Source organism: Rhinolophus sinicus, linkage group LG05 (assembly GCF_036562045.2).
Source record: "Rhinolophus sinicus isolate RSC01 linkage group LG05, ASM3656204v1, whole genome shotgun sequence".
Taxonomy (NCBI): Eukaryota; Metazoa; Chordata; class Mammalia; order Chiroptera; family Rhinolophidae; genus Rhinolophus; species Rhinolophus sinicus.
This window is the reverse complement of record NC_133755.1, coordinates 162,235,550-162,259,371: the sequence shown is the minus strand read 5'-3', so window position 1 is coordinate 162,259,371 and position 23,822 is coordinate 162,235,550. Positions and strand designations below refer to the sequence as shown.

General features: G+C 35.1%; 1 long non-coding RNA gene and 1 pseudogene across 1 annotated transcript in view; both read right to left on the bottom strand.

Moving 5' to 3' along the window:
- The window catches only part of LOC141571907 (uncharacterized), a 107,770-nt gene extending 85,771 nt beyond the window's left edge, over positions 1-21,999 (bottom strand). Inside the window, exon 1 of the long non-coding RNA XR_012496955.1 lies at positions 21,865-21,999. This is a non-coding gene — a long non-coding RNA (uncharacterized LOC141571907). The remainder of the gene's footprint in view (positions 1-21,864) is intronic.
- LOC109460848 (small ribosomal subunit protein eS17) lies at positions 15,687-16,094 on the bottom strand (annotated as a pseudogene).
- Positions 22,000-23,822: the final 1,823 nt, after the last annotated feature.

Here is a 23,822-nt window from a genome sequence, read left to right as displayed (position 1 = left end):
GTGTTCTGTTGTTTTGTTAGCAAACCTGTCTTTCTTTCAACGTTCTTTACCAAATTTCAAATTACTTGTATGTACATTCACATCACCTTCTTGATCCTTTAGAATTTCAGAAACTGAAGATGAAACTCCCGATTCCAAACTTCAGTCAGATGAGCATGAGGAACGAAGGCAAGAGTAAAAGAAACAGAAAGTTGGATCTCTTCCAATCCTAACACCTCAGCCAGTTCTCCACATTCACGTTAAATCCTCAGCAAGCTTTCTAAGGCAATAAACATACTTCCCAAAGAAAAAATAACCTTAATGCTCAGGAGAAGGTGACACACAATAACTGTTACCATATTTCCACTCAGGGAAGCTTCTGTCTTTATTTTAAACCTGCCATTTTAGAGTTCAAAGGCTATGATGAAAAAAAGTCAAGTATTTGCTCCCCTTCTCTAGTCACAATCAGATAAGATTATTGTTCTTCCTAAGCACCTAGAATCAAGGTATTGGAATGAAAATAAAAATTTAACAAAGAAGACTACACAAAATTAATTTGATAAATAAAAAAAAAAAAATTTATACTTAATCATAGAGCTCTACTGGGAAATGTGCATCTTACTTAATTAGTATTGGTAAAAATCAGAACTCATGCTATGTTGTCCAGTACAAACATGTCATTCACTTAGCTGGAACCAAAATTCCCACTGTGTCCCTCCCCCAATTCAGAATCTCTGTAGACTTTCTAAACAATCATGTGAATAAGATAGGTTCTTCCTCCAACCCACACTCACAAATAAATTAGAATGTAATATGCTTGGCAGAAATGGATTCCCTTCCCTACAAATTAGTAGGAATGAAAAATGTAATTTTGTATGAGTGTGTTCTTTGTTTCACATTTTGAACTAGAGTGTAGGGAAATAGATTGGTTCTAGCTACCATCAGAACCATTCATCAGAATTAAGATCCTAGTATTATAGAGCTGAAAACCTCCTCGAGAGGTCATCAAGCCCAGCCTCTGTCCTATTAATCAAAGGGAAGCCCAACATATGCCCCAGCAAGCACTATGATTTGTAATTTGAAGTTGACATAGTATAGATTTCTGGGAAACTGTGAGTAAATTATTGTACCATTTTCTGCCTTAGATCACATCTGTAAAATGAGGATGAGAACCACTGCAAATTGCTCCAAGACTCATAGGAGAAAAGACATATTGATAAATTAATGTAGAGGATTAATTTGTGACTAATAACCTTAGGACAGAAAATAATACATGCTTAAAAAGTACCAGCATATTTAGTTCACTGCTCAAAAACAAACAAAACTGTATTTAGACAAATATATAAAAATAATATGCAGAAGAGAAAACATAGAAATAGTCTCCTTGAAATTTTATATTTCTTGATCTCTCTCTAAATTTCTTTCTCTGTTATCTTTCATCCTCTGTTTCAGAATATTCAAGAGAATAATAGGTCTCCTATTGTAAATCTAATATGAAAAATAATACTGAATTATGTAGAAATTTAGAGGGTGGTACTAAGAATATTGATTAGCCAATAATTGACAAAGGAAGACGGTTTTATCTAGAAAGGAACATGGTTGTGCATCGAAGAGAGCATATGTATAAAAATCATGTCTTGATACTTGATCCAATTATGTAGCTTTCTTCCTCCCTCAAAAAATTGCCCTAACAGTAGCTGAGTATCCCTTGCTGGTAAGCATCAAAGCTGACAGCATGTGCCCAGAGCAAGAGAACTGCTTCAGATTCTCCAGGTTCCCCATGGAAAAAGAGAAGAAACAGCTCTCTCCTGCAGACCTGAGTGGGAAAAATCTTTTCAGATTCAGAGTTTTCCTTAGTGAGAGAGTTAAAATCTCTTGGGGCATGATTTTAGCAGCATTAACTCCAGCTACTAAAGTGTATCAAAATGAAAAAAAGAAAAAAAAATGACATGTCTTTGCATCATATTTCCAAAAACCAAGGGGGAAGAATCCTCTGAGAATGTAGGTAATATGAGATAATATATTACTACTACTAATATATTACTATTCTCTCTCCCTAGGGCTCCAGAGAAGATGATTACTGTACTAACCATCATATTTTGCTACCCATTAAATATCAAATGACTCTGTGAGGTCTAAATTCTGTAAAATGTGGACATCAACTCTTTAAGTAGTTACGCTAAGTAGTAACCTTATCTAGCTTTATCATTTCGTCAAATTACCTCATCTACTAAAAAGCAGTAACTATAGGATGCCTGCCCCAGACCCTGCCTCAACCCCCCTCAAATGTACATATAATTCAACACTATATTTTTAATTTGCCTCTTAATTTTATTTTATATCTAAGCTTTTTTATTTGGTCAAATATTAGGTTGGTGCAACAGTAATTGCGGTTTTTGCAATTATTTTTAACCTTTTAAACCGCAATTACTTTTGCACCAACCTAATAAAAAATGAGGGAATTAAATAATTCCAACCAAGGTGATCAGAGTAATGATCCATGAACAATCTAATTGATTCATACCCCAAAAACATTTTTTGAATAAAAAAAAATGTATGATTTAATTCCAGATCGGCAAACACGTATTTTTGGCCACTTGCTACTCCTCACCTAGGTAGATATCACCAATCAATCACAAAATAGTCCTCACTGCAGAATTCTTCCCTTCCTCCCACACCTGTCCTCACCAAAGGCCTTGTGATTTTTCAGTTTTCTCAATCCAGCAATCTGGGTAATTACTACTCATGTTTAAGGTGGTTTGGAAATGAAAACCAGTTGAAATCTAGGAAATATTTATGTCCTTCAATGGAATCATCAGTTTTTTATGATCTATAGAGATTTTTTTCCCCCTTCTAATGACCTTTGGATAAAACGCTGACCCAACATATAAGTTTTCTAGGACTACCATAACAAAGTACTACAAACTGGGTGGGTTAAACATCAGAGATTTATTTTCTTACACTTCTGGAGGAGAAAGACCAAGATCAAGGTTTCTCTCCTTGGCCATCTTTTCCCTTTCTCTTCACGTCCACTTCCCTCTGTGCATATCTGTGTCCAAATATCTTCTTCTTATAAGGACACCTGTCATGTTGGATTAAGGCCCACCCTGTTGATCTCACTTGAACTTAATTACTTCTTTACAAACCTTATCTCCAAATACGGTCACATTCTGAGGGATGGGTGGTTAGAAATTCAACATAGGAATTTTGGAAGACACAACTCAGCCCATCACACCCACATTATTTGAAATTGAGTTATTCTTCAACTGTAAGCCAACTTTAATAAGATTATCAAGTACTTGCCTTTATATTTCAAACAATAATGATTTATATTGGTACGACTACATTCTTTTAGTCAGATACATCATCATGTTGTAGCATCTGTGACAAATAGTATATTTCAACATTTGTATTATTCTTCTCCTTTTGTGATTTTTAAAGATGATGTCAAGGCTGTAATTATCTTGGCTAGCTGATTCAGATTCCTAGATGGTAATGACCTTTGACCTTGAATTTCTGCCTCTAATGTTTCTTCTCTCTTCCTGCTGTTCTCATCTTTCCATGTATCTAGTTTCAGGATAATATACACTATTATAAACCAATCTCCTTCTGTCCTTGCTCTTTTTTTACAATTTTGATCTTATGCCTTACTATTTATCACTATTACTAATAATAACCTCTCTTCTTAAAATTATGTATTCAGTAAGCAAAGTCTTTTAGGGATGCGAAACACCATTCCCTGAGAACACAGACTAAGTAGACAGGTGTTTGCACATTTTCCTTTACATCATTTAACCAGAAAAGTCAGATTCCTTTGAACATAAAAACATACATATCTGCAACCAAAACTAATAACAAAAGGAGCTATTGTTTTCCCTAGATGGAATTTATTAAATGTATTTTTACTATATCCATTCTTTAACCTTTCAGGAGTTTCATGAACTGTTAAAGTTGATAATTTCCCATAAGTTTGTGAATTTCCTTGATTAGAGAGAAAAGAGGGAAGCATTTGGAAATACCCACAGAAGAACTTCTATGAAACCAGTGAAAAATCAAGTCTGTCTGGATAACTGGAGCATCAGTTATCCAGACAAACCAGCAACTTGGAAACTTGATGAAACAATTAAGTGAATACATAGATGAAACCTAAAATTACTCCTTAAAATTAAATATTCTAAAAGCATAGCAGAATGATCACGTGATTGACATTGCAAAGTATATTTTATTGCACTGTTCCATCTATATTGAATCAACTCAGTAGTAGAAGATACACAAATTATACTGGTCTTTAAAACTGCACAGTAGGCACAGAGTAATTAAATTTTAATATCCACCTATTGCAAATTTCTTTTAAATAACTCTGTTCACTTAGTTACCCTACTCTTAATTTTTTAACAGATAAGTCAGCTAGAAAAATTTCACTCTTGCCATTTCTGAGGTAGCTTTTATCTTTTCCTTCCAACAAAATCCAACACATATAAATATACTAGAAACTCGAAGTTTTTGTCAGAAAACAAAATGTGATATTTTCCTGAGTCACCTTGTGCTTGCACTGACAGATTGAATCACAGTTAGACTTGATGCTTTATGATTTTGTTGGCCAGACTTCCATCTGCACGACTGTTTCGTGGTATAAGAATATCCCTGCCTTGGCCACTGTTCTTTTCAGCACAGCTTTACTTGTTCAGTGCCCTTTATTTAACCTTGATAAAAAAAAAGAAGACATTCCTAGGCATTTTGCCTTTTACCAAATGAAATTTGATTAAATATGTGCATGCATGTCTGTGTGTGTGCAATTGGAATAGCCTAGGAACAATGCCAAAAGGAAGAGCCACAACACAAGTTTGAACAGCAAGTATCTTTGACTTATTGCTGTGATTATACTAATTGCTCATCTACTTGGTGGGAGGTTGCAGGAAGCTGTTTTGAAGTAATCAAGCTGAGATAGGCCCTTCTATTTATAATAATTCTGAAAATTCTTATATCCCAAAGACTTAATTGCACTTTTCTTCTTTTAAAAATAGACTCATTCTTCTTTCTTCTCGCCCTTCCCATTGCCTCAATCTAATAATAAATATTTGATAGCTTCCTAGTTATTATAAGAGTAAGCATAAACTATCCTTCATTTCATAGATCTGAATACAAAGCCCTCAACATTCATTAATGGATTTGAAGTACAATACAAGCCTTCTACAAAATAATAATTGTTTAGGTAATCTCTTGCAGAGGGTAAATTTTATATGCATGTCATTCTTGTGGAAGTATTCCTGTGTTATGAGAAAAGACAATGATGGCCTTAGCTCAAGACTTGGATCCTTATTTATTTAGTCAATATTTTGTTATGATGGTTAGTGTTATATCAATTAATAGTATAGAACCAACTGACACAGTGCTTTTTAGCATTATAGATGGTCTTGTGTACTTTATTTTAATTTGTTCTGGGTAAGAACATTTTTAATAAAAATTCAGTGGTTAATAACATGTTTTGATCTTAGAACCACATGGAAACCTGGACATAAAGCTCTTTATTGTATATGCTACTCAACTCTCCAATATGCATTTCTTTTTGCTATTCGACCCTCATAAACAAAGATCTCATTGTGATCTGGTGAGAGCATTTAAGTGTTTTGGAGTCGCTCAAATCCAAATATTCCAGCTGCATTACTTCCTCTATGAATCTTGGGCTCCACTGAGCCACATTTTACTGAACAGTATAAGTTGAATGTTAATATCTACTATGAGTTGTTGTAAGAATTAAATATTAATAATTAACATACATAAAATAATGACACAAGAGAGACAAAAATTTTCAGTGACTTTCCTGTTCCTCAAATCTCCCTCAAAAATTGTATTGCCTAAAATAAATACCTTTTAACTCTTCAGGCTTCAGGAACTCATCTTATTCCTGCCTCTTGCCCTCTCTTCTATCTTTAATTCCCCTCTGAAGGCTAAGGAAGCATAACAAAGTTAAAATGCGAACTCACTTTAAGAAGACCCTATCTAAAATATGTAACTTTAAGTTGATAAATTAAGATGTGATAAATTTCATAAAATGAGTCGCAGAACTATTCAATACTGAACACTGAAGAAATCTAAGAGATAACCTAGTTCAGCCCCCTGTTTTGCAAAATAGGAAATTGCAATCAGAGAAGTTAATTGATTTATTTAAGAGCACCGGGTTGCAGTATTTCTTTAAATACAAAGTACTCATTACATATTTCAAAAAATTACATTTTAAAAAATTTAACTTTTTGTTGTGTTTAGACAAAAAATAACGTACAGCAATCTATTTTATGGCAAAATCCAAATAGTCAAAATTATTACTTTTATATGTGTGGGGTTTTGAACATGAGTGTATTATCTTCACAAAAGTTTCTAAACTTCACTGTGCTTTTTAGTACTTCCCAATGTATGTTTCTCCCAAAAATATACACATACACACACACACACACACACACACACACACACACACACACACAGTTTAACTCTATCCTAAGATTTTTAAGCGATCCTCTAGTTAGAGCAGAATACATATTTAAACATCTTAACGAGCCTTGAATAGAAGCAAGCCTTATAGATAAGTAAATCTCCCAAAGTTAAGCCCAGTCTTTGAAAAAATGGAATAGTATTTCAGAAGATGAAAACAGTATCTGTAATGAGTAGTCTTAGTTGGGCAGGAGTTAGGCAGAAAGGAAAATTCTCAGTCTTTCTTCTTAAAAAAATATCTCTCTACTTCCCCAAAGGGAGTCCCACTCTTCCCAAAAGGACCAAGAGCACCACTTGATAATTCCTTATTTGCATCCACTTCCTGATGAGCTTGATGGAGAGTTCATGTTTTAACACCAAACCCCTCAAATAACTGTATGTACTGAAAAAAAGCATTGGCAGTGTTTCCCAATGAACAAAAAGTTTGTGAAATGTTCCTTAAATCAAAATAGTGAAAAAAAGTATAGATGCAAATGATAAATGGCTGTGCCAATCATACCCTATTGAGACATCTTTGGCTGAAATACAGTTATATGGCTATCTTGATCTTAGTTCACTAACTTAGCACATTATTAATATCATGTAAGCAAGGAAAATAGACTAGAAAGAGAAAACATATATGGAAAACTATGATATAGCACTCATGTAAAAATATAATCTGGTGTGTTTTGTGACCATTAGGTTTGACATTTAATTGGTCTTCAGAATAATTACGTATTAAACCATCTAAGTATGATGACATAAGTTTTGTTCAATAATAATTCTCCAACATAGCTCATTTGTCTTTGGACCAAATAGCACCTTTTTGATGTCAAGTGAAGCTATGACTTTTAGAGGTGGGAGTTGAGGCACAGAGGAGAATAAAAATCAGGTACAACACTTTTTACACTTGATCTTAGCCAAAAAGCTGAGAAGCGATACAACAACTTTTTAAAATTTATGTTTATCCTAAATTTGTCATTTTATCTTTTGGATAACAGTAATATTTCCTTTGGAATTCCCATGATACCTTGGCTAGAAATCCACATAGAGTAGATATTCAGAATCTATGACTTGAGTGATTTCTTTCTAATGATTGTTCAATAAGTCATAGAACAATTACTATAGTTGCTCTACTGAAGTAGTCAAGTGCAAAGAATATTCTTTCTCCCTTCAACATTATTTTCTGCTAACACAGCCCACTTGTCAAAGTCCCTGAGTATTTCAACAATAGGCATTATGTAAACATATAAATAACTAGATAAATAACTGACGAAACACTCTGCATTGTTTGGAGATAAATGTAAGCAAACCACAAATTACAAGACTAATATTTGCCATCTTTTGGAAGATGTTTCTAACCTAAGAAAAAATACAATACATTAATTATACATTAACATGAGCTTATGGAAGAGGATTTTGTAATATTTAAAAGTTCTTAATGGTCAGTGAGCACTTTCTAATTTCTAAGTAACAATAATAATCTGTCATGATCTAATTGTGTAAGAAGATTGATTAAATAATTATCAAAATCAAAGACTCTTCTGTTTGTGTTATGAAAAATGTTAGGTTTCCCTGTAAAGAAAAACTGGAAAGAACATCTATAACTCAAGTAGCAATCAAGATCAGTGGAGTATCAGTTTTGGAATGATAAAATGATTAGGAAATTGAATATGAAAATCAGAATGCCCAGTGTTCTTAGACAAATGTTATTACAGATGTCATGAATAAACTACCCATGATTGAGAAAAAGAAGATAAAAAAATAAACACTTGGTCCCTGAATCATGACAAGTCAATGCAATCGTGTGCTTTATATTGAAAGGGCAATTCTATATGTTGGTAGACCAGCTCTGTCAGGCCCACTGGCAGGCCACCCTTCTGTGCTTTTCCTCAGTGTGACATACACCATGAGGGGATTATGATGTATAGAAGCCAGGAATATTTCCACTATGTGTCATGATCATGAGGAAGGCAGAGCCTGGCTGTTGGTGACAGTCAGTGACGGTATTCGCTGGCCTTCTGGAATGATGGTATTAGCTAGCAGCAGAAATTTCAGTCAACATATTTTAACCTTCAGAGTTATTCAGGCACATTCTGATCTCACCAAATGGACCGATAAGAGTGAAGTATAAACTTGGCCTCAAACAGCTGTTTCCAAACAACCAATGGGAGGCGGGGCAAAGGAGTTTTTTTCTGTTTTTAGATACAGTCCGTGCCTTTCAAGGCTAAGACTTCAACAGCAATTTTTCCATTGCATAAAACACAAAGAGCTATCCTTTCAAATGTATCAGGACACAGCAGGGCAATGAGGGGGGAAAAAAGGAAGGAAAAGAAAGGAAAGAATAACTTAAATGCTATGGGGTGAAACGAACCAGGATCTGAGGCCAAAGCACTATGTGAACATTAGATTATGCAGTTGATTCAATTCTAATTCAAGTCAAGCTGGTTCAATGTTTCACTTATGATCTTTTGTCCTTTTTTGCTTGTTCCTTATCATGAAATCTGATCTATTTGTAGGTTTAATGCAGGGCACAGGGAAAAGGCTGACCTAACCTTAGTATTATAGGGGATTGCACTAAATGTGGGAGTGAGAACAATAATTCCACAGCTCCCTACTTGGAAATGGGCCCATCTTGAAGAAATAAAAATAGAAGTGTCTGAATGCAACTAAAAAGCTCAGCCACACGGAATTAAAATATCAGTTCCCTTCAATATCTCTCTCTCTCTCTCTCTCTCTCTCTCTCTTTCTTCCAGTCATCAGAATTCCAAAGCCCACAAATTAAAAAGATCCTTCAGTCCAATATCTTTTTGGTAACCCATCACTTGAAGTTACACTGATTCATAATGACTTCATGTACAGTATGCAGTAGTTTCAAACTAGCATTTCCCATTCCCTTAAAAAAAATTATCAAATCTAAAATGTAAATAAATAAATGCATATGCCTAAGAGGCACTGAAACTCCAGGATAGTAATTGATTAGCAGATGGTCACCCTTATGATTCCAGAATGCTCTTCTATTAACTTTCTTTGCCTTCTAAATAAATACATTATAAACTGAAATAAGAAAAAAATGTTTTCCTAACGTTTTACCAATCTCTGTTTCTAATTTACCCAAGGGCTGCATTTAGCATATTTTCAGTATCATATACTCAAAGTGGAAGCACTGGAAACAAAAAACAGATTTAGGAATCCAAGATTTACCACTTGCAGGAGACGATAATTTGTTGTATCTCATGATCACCATGTACTGTACATTAATTATTTTTATGAATATATCCATATTTTAACTTCTGTCTTCTGAATAATAGATATGTTCTCAGACAAAAATAAATTTCTCTCTCCCTCCACTGTTCATTGGTGCTTTGCCTGAATGGGATCTCTTTGAAATTAAAGGGGATTCTTTGTTTAAAGGAGGTACTTAGGGTTCGAGAAGGAATAAAAATCTGACCCATGCCATTTTAAACTTATGTTTATCCAGGCTTCATCATTTTCTGTTCTAACATGTGAATATAGTTTCCAAAACCACAAACCTCACAAGTGTTTAGATCCCAGACTTGTAAACAGGTTTGATTTCCTTTTATTGAGCGTCTTCCTTCCTCATCCTTTATTGCATTCATCTGGCTCTAATTCATTTCCATGTACTTAAAGAAATGAAATATTTTGTCTGAATTAAGAATAATCATATATTTGAGAAGATCAATCATGAAACAACAGAAAAGTGAATAGTTTTCAATGGATTTGTTTACAGTGACTGAGCAACTAGGATTTAGATGAATAAATAAAAAGACCGGTAATTTTATTGAATTATATTGTTCAATTTCAATTGTGTCTCTTAATGTAAACAGCTCAGTGATTGATGTATTATTGAACATTCGTGGAGTGTGTCTGTAATGAATATGTTTATGAACGACCCTCTGAGAGTAAATCAATGTTAGAAAGAGACCTCTGTTGATTTGGAGTTTAGATGATTGCAAACCAAACTTTAAAATGTCCAGATTTTAACACTGTGTACTTTGAAGTTTAAGAGGGAAAATAAAAGTACCCAAAAAGCAAAAGAGACAATGATTTATGGAAAAGGGGGGAGAAACCTTTCTTCATATCTCAGGTCATTATTTGGAAGCATCTTTAATTAAGTACATCATGACATCATCAAACACACTAGTGTCTTAAACCAATCATGCTTTTCTTATAAAATTATGCAATTATTAACAGGCAGGCAAACTCACTTATCCTACCCAATGGATCAATTATCTCTACAAAAATACTACTTTCCATAGACCACTAAATTGCAATTATTCCTGAGCTTTCCAGGTGTCCAAATAGCTGATTTAATTGGCAAGGAAGGAATCAACATCTTTTTTTACGGCTATCCAGTGCAGAATCCCTCGTTTCTTCTTCCTTTTATCTTTTAGAAAATTCATATTCTCCCTCAATTGCTCTATTTTGTCAATGCCTGTAACTTGGCCCAAGACAGTCATAAATCCTGAAACTGTATCTTCCACCATCCATGGAAGAGCTACTTAAAAAGCGCACACACACACACAGGATGCTTCCACAATATCTAGGTAAGAGAATGCTAAAAAACTCAACCAACTCCTATCTTTAATCATAAGGATATAAAATCTGTAGATACAGCTCAGGGTTGAACAAGTAATGTCTCTATGACAAGGTGCTAGAATATAATCCATCTTTTGATGGATTATAGGTTCTTCCTCCTATCTTCCAAATGTTACCTCTTTGCCAGATTCTGTACTTAATCTCTTTTCTTTCTGCGTACCCACATATCCAAAAGTATCATTTAATCATGTTATACAACCTCTAAATTGGTATCTCAAGACTAAATTTTTTTCAATTTTATATCTGTCTTATGTTTTCAACTGCCTGCCACTTTTCCCCAAAATCAACATTTTTCTTAAACCAGGTTTTTCCTGACTTCATATTCCTATAAACGTGCCAAAATTCTTCTAGTTAATCAGCTCAAAACTCAGAGTTGTCTTTTTCCATTTCCTCTATCCATCTACTGTCACCTTACATTTACATTTTGCTTCACAAGTTATGAAGCTTTTTTATTTATGAATATGCTTTTATTGAATTGTAATAATATGCATGTGGAGCATGCAGAAATAATGGTCTAGAAGCTTGCTAATCTGTCTGGTTTGTGGGCCAACATCATGGGTATTACATAGGACCTTGTTAGAAATCCAGAAATTTAGTCCCCATCCCAGACTAACTGAATCAAATTCTTTATTTTAATGAGATCCCAAGTAAATGTTACATTATAGTATCTTAAGCATTGCCCTAGGAGAGGTAACAGATTTGCCTAAGATATCATAGTCAGTATGTAGCAGAACTAAAACTGAAAACAAAATATTCTAACTCCAGGTCCCAAACGCTAATGCATGCTATTGAAAATGTGGCCCTCACACCAGCAGCAACAGCACCACCTGGGAACTGGCTCAAAATATAGATTGTTGTCTCTTGCCTCAGGTCATTAAATGAGAATTTCAGGAGGCAGGAACAAGAATTGGTGTGTCTAGAAGTTCTCCAGGTAATTATTACACATGTTATAGTTTAAGAAGAACTACTCTACTGTGATGTATATGTCTTCTAAGTTCAATTAGGTGCCAACTTGTCTCTCATATTTCTTCATTTTATGAACTTTGTTACCTCCCACATCTAACTCATTCCCATTTTGGATTTAAGACAATAGCCATCTTAGCCTTCTTTAACCAACCACACCAGCTACATCTTTCTCTTAAGTACTACTCCTTCCTCCCTCCCTCCTTTCCTTCTTTCCTTCCTTCTTTCCTTCTTCTTCCTTCCTTCCTTCCTTCCTTCCTTCCTTCCTTCCTTCCTTCCTTCCTTCCTTCCTTTCCTTCCTTCAACAAATATTTCAGTATCTCAGATAATGGGTCCATTGCAAAATTTACAATAGTTCCCCACTGCGTCGTAAACAAGGGCAGTTCTCTTCACATTGCCCTTCATGAACTTTCTGTATATCCTCAAACTTCCCTTCCTTATGTCTCCTACCATTGCTCTACATGAAGTTTTACTCAAGATAGACTGTCAAGAGGAAAAGTCCAAGAAAAGACACTACAAAAAAGGATGTACCTCTAGGTAAGACCTAGATTTCCAGCAGCAAGAACTGAGCTGGTTTTGAGTCAAGGCCTTTGTGGTTCTCTTCCTGTGCAGGGCCAACATTTATCTAATAAAATGGTTAGATTTGAAACCACTGGCAAAAGAAAATGGCATGAATGTGTAGTGAAGAACCATGGACCAACGCAGTTTCTCACAGTCTGGAGAGAGTTTTTGAATGGTTGACAATCATTTAGTATAAACACAACTACAAAGCCACAGAGGTGAAGAACATTCAAATGACTAGGAAAGACTAAAGATAGGGGTCCATTTTCTTTGAATTGCCGAACTTTAGGAATTTAATAGGCTTTGAAGACCTTCAAATGACCCTACCTTATTACAAATGAGATATAACTAGGCTCCAGAGAGATTAAGTATTTTACACTAAATCCAGTGTCTTGACAGCAGTAGACTGACATAGTCTGATGTCCATTGAGGACTTTACACTATAGCAGTGATTCTTAATCCTAGCTATACCCTAAAATCATCAGTAGAATTTTAAGAAAACTCTAGAAGTAGTTTCCATATCCAGAGATTATATTTAAATGATCTGCAAGTGAGGAATGGTTATTTTATTTTATTTTTCCCAGGTAATGCTAATGTGTAATCAGGGTCGAGAACAATTGCACTGTACAGTGATCTTTATACTGAATTACTTGGGATCCTGCAAAATGGCAGACTGATACAAAAGGTCTGGGAGGAAGGCCATGAGTCTGCATTATTAACAATTCCTCGGGTAATGCTGATGTGGCTGGTTCAGGAACCACACCTCAAATAACAAGGCACTACATAACTTCAGTTTCTATTTTTGTTTTGTCTGCCCTCCAAATGACTTTTGTCTTTGTGTGCAATCAAATATAAAATTCTCCCTTTTAAAGTGTCTCCTGACATCTTACCTACTTTATCCACTCATTCAACAAATACCTGAAACCTTACTAAGTACCAGACACTGTTATAAATAGTGTCTGAAGGGGCTATAACTTATTACAATCAACTTATTTTATTTAAAAATAAAAGTTTGGAAAAAATAAATCACACAATTCAAAAGCAAATTTTGATACCAGCATGTTATTAATATCTTGAAAATATAAAGATCCATAGTTGTCTTGGAATTGCGTAATAAGGCAAAGAAAAGAAGTGTATACAGTGAGGGTACTACGTAACACAGGGTAAAGAACAGAAGCCTACGGAGTGTGTATCTGAGTGTCTGTTACCTCATCTTTAAACAAGGATGACTGTAGCAATGTTAAAGCACTGTTGTGAGTCAATGAGAGCATGCATTTAACAGTGTTTGGAAACAGAAATGTATTATATTATTCTCATAAACTAGCTATTGACATTGAAATCCTGAAAAAATTTTCCAAAAGATTAACTTCTCATTTATGTGTAATTCCTCACAAATAAGTTCTGTAAATATTTCTTAACCATTTAACAGCTTTGTACATTTAATCTAATTTTTTAATAATAGAGGAAAACCCAATAATAATAATATATTTTCCTATAATAATGCCTTCAGCACTATTCAGATTAGATATAGAGATCCTTAAGTATATTCCAAATGAGTTCTTTATAGATTTTTAGAAATGCTATAATAACTTCAAAGCAGTAAGGGGAGGTAGTAAAATATGCAAAGCCCTACCATATAAACGTTTACCAAATACATACTTATGAAAATATCATTTCTTTCAACTAAGGCACATGTATCCTATTAAGAAAAACTCATAACAAGTGGTTTCTTTACATCTTATTCTTATAAAGAAAAGGGGATTGTCATCATACCCATCAAAAAACAAAATGCTCCTTGTTTTATAGATCACACAAGTTTTCTGTGATTATATCCTCCTTTTTATTCAGAAAAATTCTCTAACATTCAAAGTTTAAGAGAACAGTGGCAAGTTTAGATCATGTCCCTTTTCTCCAAGTTTAGCAACAAAAAAGTAAAACAAAGTAAACATTTCTAATAATTCATGTTTTAATGAAATGAACTCTAGTTGTTCATACAAAATTTCAAATTTGTATTCGATTTTCTCATCCCTTTGCATATTTTGACTATATTTGCTCAAACTCTCTTCTAAAATAAATTTTGGCTTTAACTCTTCTTTAAAAATGCCAAACAACATAAGTTCTAAAGTCTACCAGTGTCTTGATAAAACTCGACTGCATATTTCTTTCTACTATTTTACACCTTCAATGAGGGCATGTGGGTGCTTTTTAAAAATTTGTATGCTTAGTCTTTATGTTTTCACAAAATCAATACTGTTCTGCTGTAATTAAAAAAAATTACTGCTGACAAGTAAATGTTTCTTTATCTCTTCTTTAAAATAATCTCAAAATAAGCAAATAAATACTATCTAAAGAATTTAAAAAATAGACACAAACTGCTTTGAAAAAGACAGGTGGCAATCAAAGTTGCAAATATCACTGCACCATGATTAGTTTGAGAGGCATAATGTTTATGAACGAGAAACATGTTTTTGCTACTGATGAAAATTAAATATTCTAGAGACTTGGAATTACAAACATTTGCTTCTCTGTCTGCCAGGGGGCAAATACAGGCAGCAGCTAGAGAATAATTAGTAGAAATGTGATGCTAGGGAGTAACATCAAATATTATTAGTTAAAATGACAGCAATGTAAAATGTGAAAACTCAATATATAATCCTAAAGGATTTTTAAAAAGATTCGATTGTGATTCAAGAAATCTTAAATTAGAAATAATATCTCTTTAAAACATCATTCTAACCTATACCACACCCACTGCATCTTCAGAAGTCAAAATAAATTGCCCTTTTTCCTATGATGCCAAATCATGATATATTTACAGTATTACCTAAAACTCCACTTAAGTAATAAATGATTTGAAGTAATGAATTCTAGATTTCTTCCCTTTGCCATCAATAACCTTTCAGATGAAGGTCAGAAAGTTGGTATTTGCATATTGCCTTCCAAATTCATAGCTTCAATATCTATACAAAATGGATGCTAGTGAAAGTAATTGGCATTATCTTCTCATGCTTTCTTCTTTTTTTGTTTTGTTTTTCATTTTTTGTTGTTGTTGTTGTCCATCGTTTAGTGAAACTATGACAGCACAGCAGCAGGAAGATTCAAAGAGCTCCACGAGGCGTTTTGAAATTCACCCCAAATGTAGGCTGAGTGAGCTGCAGGTCGGACAGACTGCCAAAGTCCGCCAGCTTCAGCATTTCCTTAATGTCTGAATCAACTTCAGTGATATCCTGACCCAGGGCCGAAACCTCAGGAACATAATTATCTGTGCTTTCTCTCTCCTCTTCCTGCAGCTTGATGGAGATACCTCTCACGGGGACTCTCTGAATCCACTTCATCAGATGTGTGACATTGCCTGCTATCCTGTTGTGGAGCTTCTTGCCGGGAATAATGGCAATCTCCACACACACGTGCTTGCTGGTGTGGAAGTTGTTGCCCAGGCGCATGTTGTACTTCTCAATGATGACCTAGGCCACCTTCTTCACCGTCTTGGTGGGAACGCAGCCCATCTTGGCAGGTACCTGGTGAAAGGTCTTCATGCTTTCTAACACTATACAATTTCAAACTAATTAAAAGCAAATCCTTAAGACAACAATATTGGCCATTCATTTACATGATATTTTGATAGAAAGACATTGGGAAACCCCCACTTTCTCTAAAAAGCCTTCCTGTGTAACATACCCGTCATGGGTATTGGTACCCTTTGGTTTAAACAGAATTGTCACAAATTGCCTATGATTACTCCTATGAAAATATCTTTTATTGCCTGGAAGGGAATAACATTTCTGGAAGTCTCCTCTAGCCTTATCTCATTAGTTTAAAGATATAAATTAATGTAATAAATTAACTTTAGTTCAAATTTCACTTTAGTTCAATATTTGCCCATAAAATAAAAATTACAAAGCAAAGACATGTTGATTGAAGACAAGAGGAAGGAGGACACAGGCAGACAGCAACAATTAGCCTGACACAATGAGAGACAAGAATGAGGATGTCAAATGTGGTTGAGAATATCTGAGAGTGATACAGAGCATAGGTATGGGATTGGAGAGCGAGAACACCCCTTATTCATTTAACAGTTTTTCACAAGACCGACGTAGCATAATATCCTTCCCTCCCAGAGTGATATCTAAGTCTTATTGAAATGCCTTTCTGTAATAAGGAAAGGATTGTGCAGCTTGTCTTTCCACTCAAGAGTCCACAATTTATGGAAAAAGCAGATATGGTGGACTCTTCCATCTTGAAACATCCATAATTTTCCAAACTCATAAGTACCACTTTTATAACTAAGCTTATAAAATGCAACAAAGTTCAACTGAAAAATTTAAGCAAGTCCTTCAAACTCTTAATGAGTCCAAAAATATAGGACTAATAAAATACATAGTTTTTCTCTAACTAAAAACAAGCACAAAGCTTTTTTTTATTTTATTTTCTCTTCTCTTTAATTCTCTAGTATTATCTTTCTATTCCCACCCCCATATCTGATCTGGGTAAGTTAACAAAGATTCCTAGTATCTAACACTTCAGGCTAGTTATAGCAATGTTTCAAACAATATGGAGGGAAAGAGGACACTTGGTGAGAGCCAAGACTGTTTGCTCAGAGAAGCTTTGTAGAGGACATTCTGATTACATCGCCAGTGTGAGCACATTCATACCTCAGTAAAATGCAACTCTCAAGTACCGTGTAACATGGATGTCCTATTGCTCGTGAAAAATAAAAAACATGTTGAATCTGTAAATGCCAGCCAATGTCTACTTTACACAAATTATAAAACACTTTATGTAAACTTTGTTAGTCTCTATCTCTCCCCTCCCTGGGGATTACAGGAAATGGGCAGCTGATGAAGGTATCTTTTGGGGTCTTCATTTTTAACCAGTGTTCTATGCAATCTTTACCCACCAGTTTTCCATAAAATGAGTATTGTTTTTGCCATAGGGATAATTTTCAGTTCCTCATTCTCTCAGTCTCTAATTGATCAAACTGATACTTTAAATAAAGAGCCATCACTTTTTACATTTCTAAGCCAGTTTTCCTTCACCATAAATGGCAGCTGCCAATTCTTCCCTGGCAGGGTTTCTTCAGATGGCATATCAGTGCTTTCTCATTATGATATGAACAATTTCTCATCAGCATCTCTGTATCTCTCTCCTCAGTACTACTATCTTTCTAATATATTCCAAACTATCTTATAAGAAGAGATTTTTCTATAAGCCCCTGGCTGCAGAAGAAAAGAGAACAAGTTGAGTTCAAACTGGAGAAAGACCACCCTCACTGAGCAGAAATTACTTGTTCTCTGATTGTTACCATCTGATTCTGGAAAACCCTGACTTTGGTTGTAGTTTCCTAGTGTTTACTCTTTAATTATGTTGTACTCATATTATCATGCAGTCCAGAATAGCACTAATGAGACCAGAAAACACAGACAAAGTTAGAAGTAATGCCTAATTATTTTTAGTCTACTTAATGACTAATTTCCTCTATATAAAGGTGAAAGTAAGAGCAGAGTCTTTTCCTCTAACCTAGTGGGTACTTAAGAAACACAGACTAATAAAGAATAAGCAAGTATTTAAACTTCCAGCCACTCTGAGTGTGAGAGATGAGACGGAAGAGAGTCAGCCTGGTAGGCCACCATTCCAGGAGGGGTATAGCCACCCTGAAACTAGCTGGGTGGCCTGAGTCTCATAGAAGGAAACTTTCCCAATTTAATTTGCTATAAGAAATTTAGGTGATTCCAAAACATCCGTAAGGCAAACAGCGTTTTTTATATTGAACCCTCCCTCAAAGCCTTCCTAGAGCTAAGAATTTAAATTTCTTCTAGCAGCCTCATCATTTATCTTTTCACTACTGATTTATTTGGTTTATGATGAGTCTGGATCAGAAATGGGTTCATCTAACTAATATCAAATAACCTATGTTTTAATGACCTACATATTACTTATACCTGTTAATTTACTTCCAAGCAAAATTCTATATACCATGCATCCTTATGATTTGTGAGAACAACTGCTGTCCAAATTCCATTGTAAACAATTTATTGGATTGGTCCTGAAGTACACAATTTCAACATAAGTCACTGTTGATCACTGAGTAGAATTATAGGATCAGCCTATAAACCCAGTGGAATTTCTCACTATTTAAAGCATATTTTCTGGTTTTGGTATCCAAGTTATGATTTGGCCTCATAGCATCTTGGGCCTGAACAACTGAATTAAGCTGCGCAGATCTCTATGTTCTATTTTGGCAAACTCTAAATGTATAAATATTTCCATAATATACCAAGTTTAGGGTTTACACCAAAAGTGTTAACATGGGGTTTTGATTCAAGTAGAAATATTGAACCTGGTATATATCTCTATTATTTTACTTGTAACTCTAAATAGTAGTTTCTTTTTTTTTTTTTTTTTGGCTGTCAATCATCTACACCTAGATTTTGACTTCAGTAAGGATAATAGTGCCTTAGTCATTTCTCCCTCTGTGGCTCAGCATGGCGCAGTGATGCTTGTTAAACGCATAACTGATGCCAACAAACACTTGTTCAATCAATCAATCAATCATCAATCAATCAATGAAAAAGCACTGAAGAAACATATTCCCCACAGAATCTTCTCATGAACCGAGTACACAATTGCAGAATCAAATTAGTAGCTAACAGCTTGAACTCCTGTATAAAACCAAAAAGCTTCTTTGAATAAAACAGCCTTCTATTGGAACAGCAACATAATAGTTAAATCCATTTTATCATAAGCATTTAATTATCCATTACTATCTACTCATTTAGGGAGGCGCTAATCTTGCTGATTGCATTACAATTAGAAAACAGTTCAGACTTATGGAGGAAAATGGAGAGAAATTTAGGCTTTTAAAAAGTAACTAACATTTTGTGAAACCACACAAACCTCTGAGCCCTATTAAAGTCACTGATAAGCAATCTTGGAAAAACATTCTCCAGTAATGGCTAGCTGGGCTCTTGCAGCAAAGCAAATTGTTTTTTCTTGGCAAACGTCCCACAAGCAATAGGCAGCAAGAAATTGTTTGTTCTACACATACAAGTTCTCATGTGTATCTGCAATTCTAATGCCAAATTCGGTTCTATCTCAAAAGCCACTTTAACTGCAAAGAAAATTACCAGAGACTTTACCAGGTTATGGAGTTGACCCTTAGCAGGGCTCCAAAGCCATCAGAATGAATTCCCCAGTGTTACTGTGGGCAGTATAGAAAATCACTGTCCATTTGGCTAAAAATTTCTACACATTTTCTTCCCCTTTCCCCTGGCAAAGATTTTTGTTTGGTCAGGGACATCTGGTTAGCATGCAGCACACAAAAAACATACAACTTGCCCTTCAGAAACTTAAAAAAAAAAAGACATTAATATCAAATAAAAGGAAAAACAAAAGAAGTGTCTGTTGGTGCATTGTGATGGATCATTGGAGGGTTTGCAGTGGCCAAGCCAGCTGGGTTAAGCTACAAAAGATCAGTGAGATCAAGAATTGGAAGCTACGTTTTGAACAAGAGGGATAGACTCGTAGTTGAGCCACTGGAATTTAAGTAGACATTTCACAGGAAAAGGAATTCTATATAACAACTTGGCAGGAGAGAAGAGAGTAAATAATATAAGGATGGTGCTATAAGTATTCCGGAATAGCTGTGTGTGAGTTGCACACACACACACACACACACACACACACACACAAAAAGACACAACACACTATATTTGGTAAGAAATGGCCTTCAGCTGTTCTGATTCACAGAGATACTCTCTGGATTCTTGAAGAAACAACCCAGTGTGCCTGCAATTAAGCAAAATATAAATAACAATTTTCAGGATTTGTTACCTTTCAAGGTAATGCTTATATCTTAAAACTGACTCCTTTTTCTGCTTTATGCATACACAAGAATTAGATAATAGAGAGAAAATAAAGGTTGGAGAGGGGATAAAAAACATGGACTGCCATCAAGATTTGTATAGCTGCTTAATCACATGGGTTTCATGGGAAATCACCTAGGCGTGAAGTAAATGCAGAATTTGACAGTTCGTGTCAAGCTGCCATTTTCTTCTGACATCCATCAAACTATACTGCTCCATCACTTATATATATCTCTGGTTCTTCTGTGTCAGAAATCATACCCAAGAAAGAGCTTTTTAAATATGCATTCATTTATTTAGTCTATTAAATGGAGGTTTATGTGGTGATAAGGCAAGAAAAATGGGAACCAGATTGGCACCCTGTTTTCAATAATTCCTGCCAAGAAAAGGAGCAAATTAAGGAAAAGTTCTCTTAGATTTTAAAAACCACAGTTTCCTTTTTATGAGTCTCCACATTATTTTAATTCTTTTATGACATTTTCTTGCAATATTTTTACTTACAAGGCATGTAGACAAAAAAAAAAAAAGCAAGATAGAAAACAGAAAATATATTTACAGAATAAAAGTGAGAATATTATTACTTTGAAGCTAATAAGTCTATGTAACAACAAAATAGCCAGATAAAATGTATGTAAAAACTTTACTGGTGACTTGTCTACATGGTATGCCTTTACTATTCCCATCTGTCTTGGAATTGTTCTAATGTTCAGTATCATGGTGATGCAATATTTTCTCTATTAAAGGAAATACTCAGAAAAATTATATTGATTTATAATGATTTTGAGACTCAAATCCTGATTTATACTTATTCCTGAATGACTTTTATTGTCAGTTCATATTATTCTTATGTTATAAACTTGGAATGGAAATTGCCCATATCTAATGTCCTGAATTTGTAGAATGTCTAAGTGTTCACTGCTATAAAAAGCAATATCTGGTAGACAATGTCACTGTTTCAACCCAGCTATATTAGCAGTTTATAAATGCAACAGAAGAAACTGCAGTTCTTTAGAATATGCCAATAGTTAAGAGTATAAGAAAACAACAAGAACAATAACACAAAAAAATCCATAATCTATATGTAGCAATAAGGAATGCTGAAATGGAAAAATTCCAAGAAATAAAATCAGAGACAAGAAGAAGTAGGAAAAATAGTACTAAAATATCTTCAAAAGAAAATTATCTTCTATGGGATATTATAATGGCTAGCACGCATAGTTCATAAAATTCCATGCCCTGAATGCCCATGTAACCCCACAGATTTAGCCCCTTTCCCAAAAAGCATAGCTGATTGCTAAATTTATTCCACTTTTTCTCCATGTGAACACTGATGGAACACTGCTTCCATTTTATAATGGAAGAAACACAAAAATAGGATTAGGTGCTTGGAGATTCACTTTGCAGTAACACTTACCATACTGAAGGCATCTCTGGACTTCTGAGTCGGAGATGCTGCAAAAGTAGTGCCATTTGTTTTTCAGAAAATACGACTGTCACCATCCTGCTCACCAGCTTTATCACAGAGACCACTTGAATACTTCAGAATCTGGGGGCTAAGATAAAAGCAATTAGATGATTAATGTACTATTATTGGAGTTGACTCAGCAGAATCCCTGTCGAAACCCAAGAAGGAGATAGTATAAGGAGGACTGGGTTCTGAGCTCCATGCCTGGGCTTTCTAATCAAAACTGCTGAGGCACCAAATAGTGAAAACTTTTTCAAAGACACAATCCTGTTCCTGATGCAAACAATGAGTGTGTTCTCCCAGACCTCAGGTGGTCCCAGTATAAGCTGGGCTTCTAAATAGGCAGGGAAGCCCAATCTATTTCCATCTATAAAAGGAGCAAAAGCTTTGAGTGTTACCAAAGCACCTGTACTTAAAAACAAACAAACAAAACCCTCTGATGTCTTAGGAAAACTTGTTCTTGTAGCCCTGTGTCATGCAGGGTCTCAGCTCCCGCTCCCCACACAAGAATGCAGAATATGTGTTCGCTTCGGCAGCACATATACTAAGAACGCAGAATATGGTGAGGCCAAAAAGGAACATCCACGGAGCCATAGATAGGGGAGTCATATCACTATATTCTAGCTGGCAGCTGGGTTGGAGACACAGGAAGTGGGATCAACATGATCCACAATGCAACCTTCCTGCTAACCATACTTGCTAGCTGCAGTCCACCGTCTGCTTCTCTGCCAACCAACCAACCCCCTTGCCAGTTTAGCCATGGCAGTTATATCAGTGGCTGATGGCTAACTGGTAACAGCTGATGACCACCCATCCACAACGGATGGCCATCTGATTATAGTTGAAGGCCATCTAATAACCGAGCCAGCACCTTTCCACGTGAGGCCGAGAGCCTGGAAACTGTTCTCTGGGACTCTGTCCCCATACCCTGCTTCATATTTTGGCTTCCTGGTTAGGTCCTATGCACGTAAATCATCAACTTAAACTTTATTGACATATTCATTCAGCTAAGAGATAGATCGGAGTATTAGCTAAGTGTAGTATTGGTTCTGGGTTGTGACCACCTGGGATGAAATCCACTTCCAGTTGTGAGAATTTGGCAAATTACTTCACCTTTTTTTACAGTTGACCCTTGAACAATGATGACGCTTCACGGTTGAAAATCCACATAAAACTTTTGGTGCTACAGCTGTCTCTTCAAATACATGGGTTTAACCACCTGCAGACTGAAAATAGTATTTTCAATTCTCGTCTGGGAAACATTGTTGAGAAACTGAGGCTGGGAATCCAAAAATACTGTTTTTAATCCATGATTGATTAAATCTGAAGATGGGGAAACCCACTGATATGAAGGGGCTGACTGTATTTACTGAAAAAAAATCTGCATGTTAATGAACAAACCCATGTTGTTCAAGGGTCACCTGTACTTCAATTCCTTCATCTGTATCTCCCTAATAGCATTGTAATGAAGTAAATTTCGCCAATATTCATGAAGCGCTTAAGAGTGTCAGAAATATGGCATGTACATTGCAAATCGGTGCAGCCACTACGGAAAACATTATGGAGGTTCCTCAAAAACTTAAAAATAGAACTGCTATAAAACCCCACAATTCCACTTCTAGGTATCCATCTGGAAAAAAAAAAAAAAAAAGGAAAGAAAAACACTATAGAAGGACAAACACTGTATGATTTCACTTATATATGGAATCTAAAAAACAATCATACGAACAAACAAAACAAAATAGCAACAGACTCACAAACACAGAGAACAAGCTGATTGTTGCCACACAGAAAGGGGTGGAGGGAAGGGCAAAAAAGGTCGAAGGGAATAAAATTTACAAATTTCCAGTTATAAAATAAATAAGTCATGGGGATATAATGTACAGCATAAGGAATATAGTCAATAA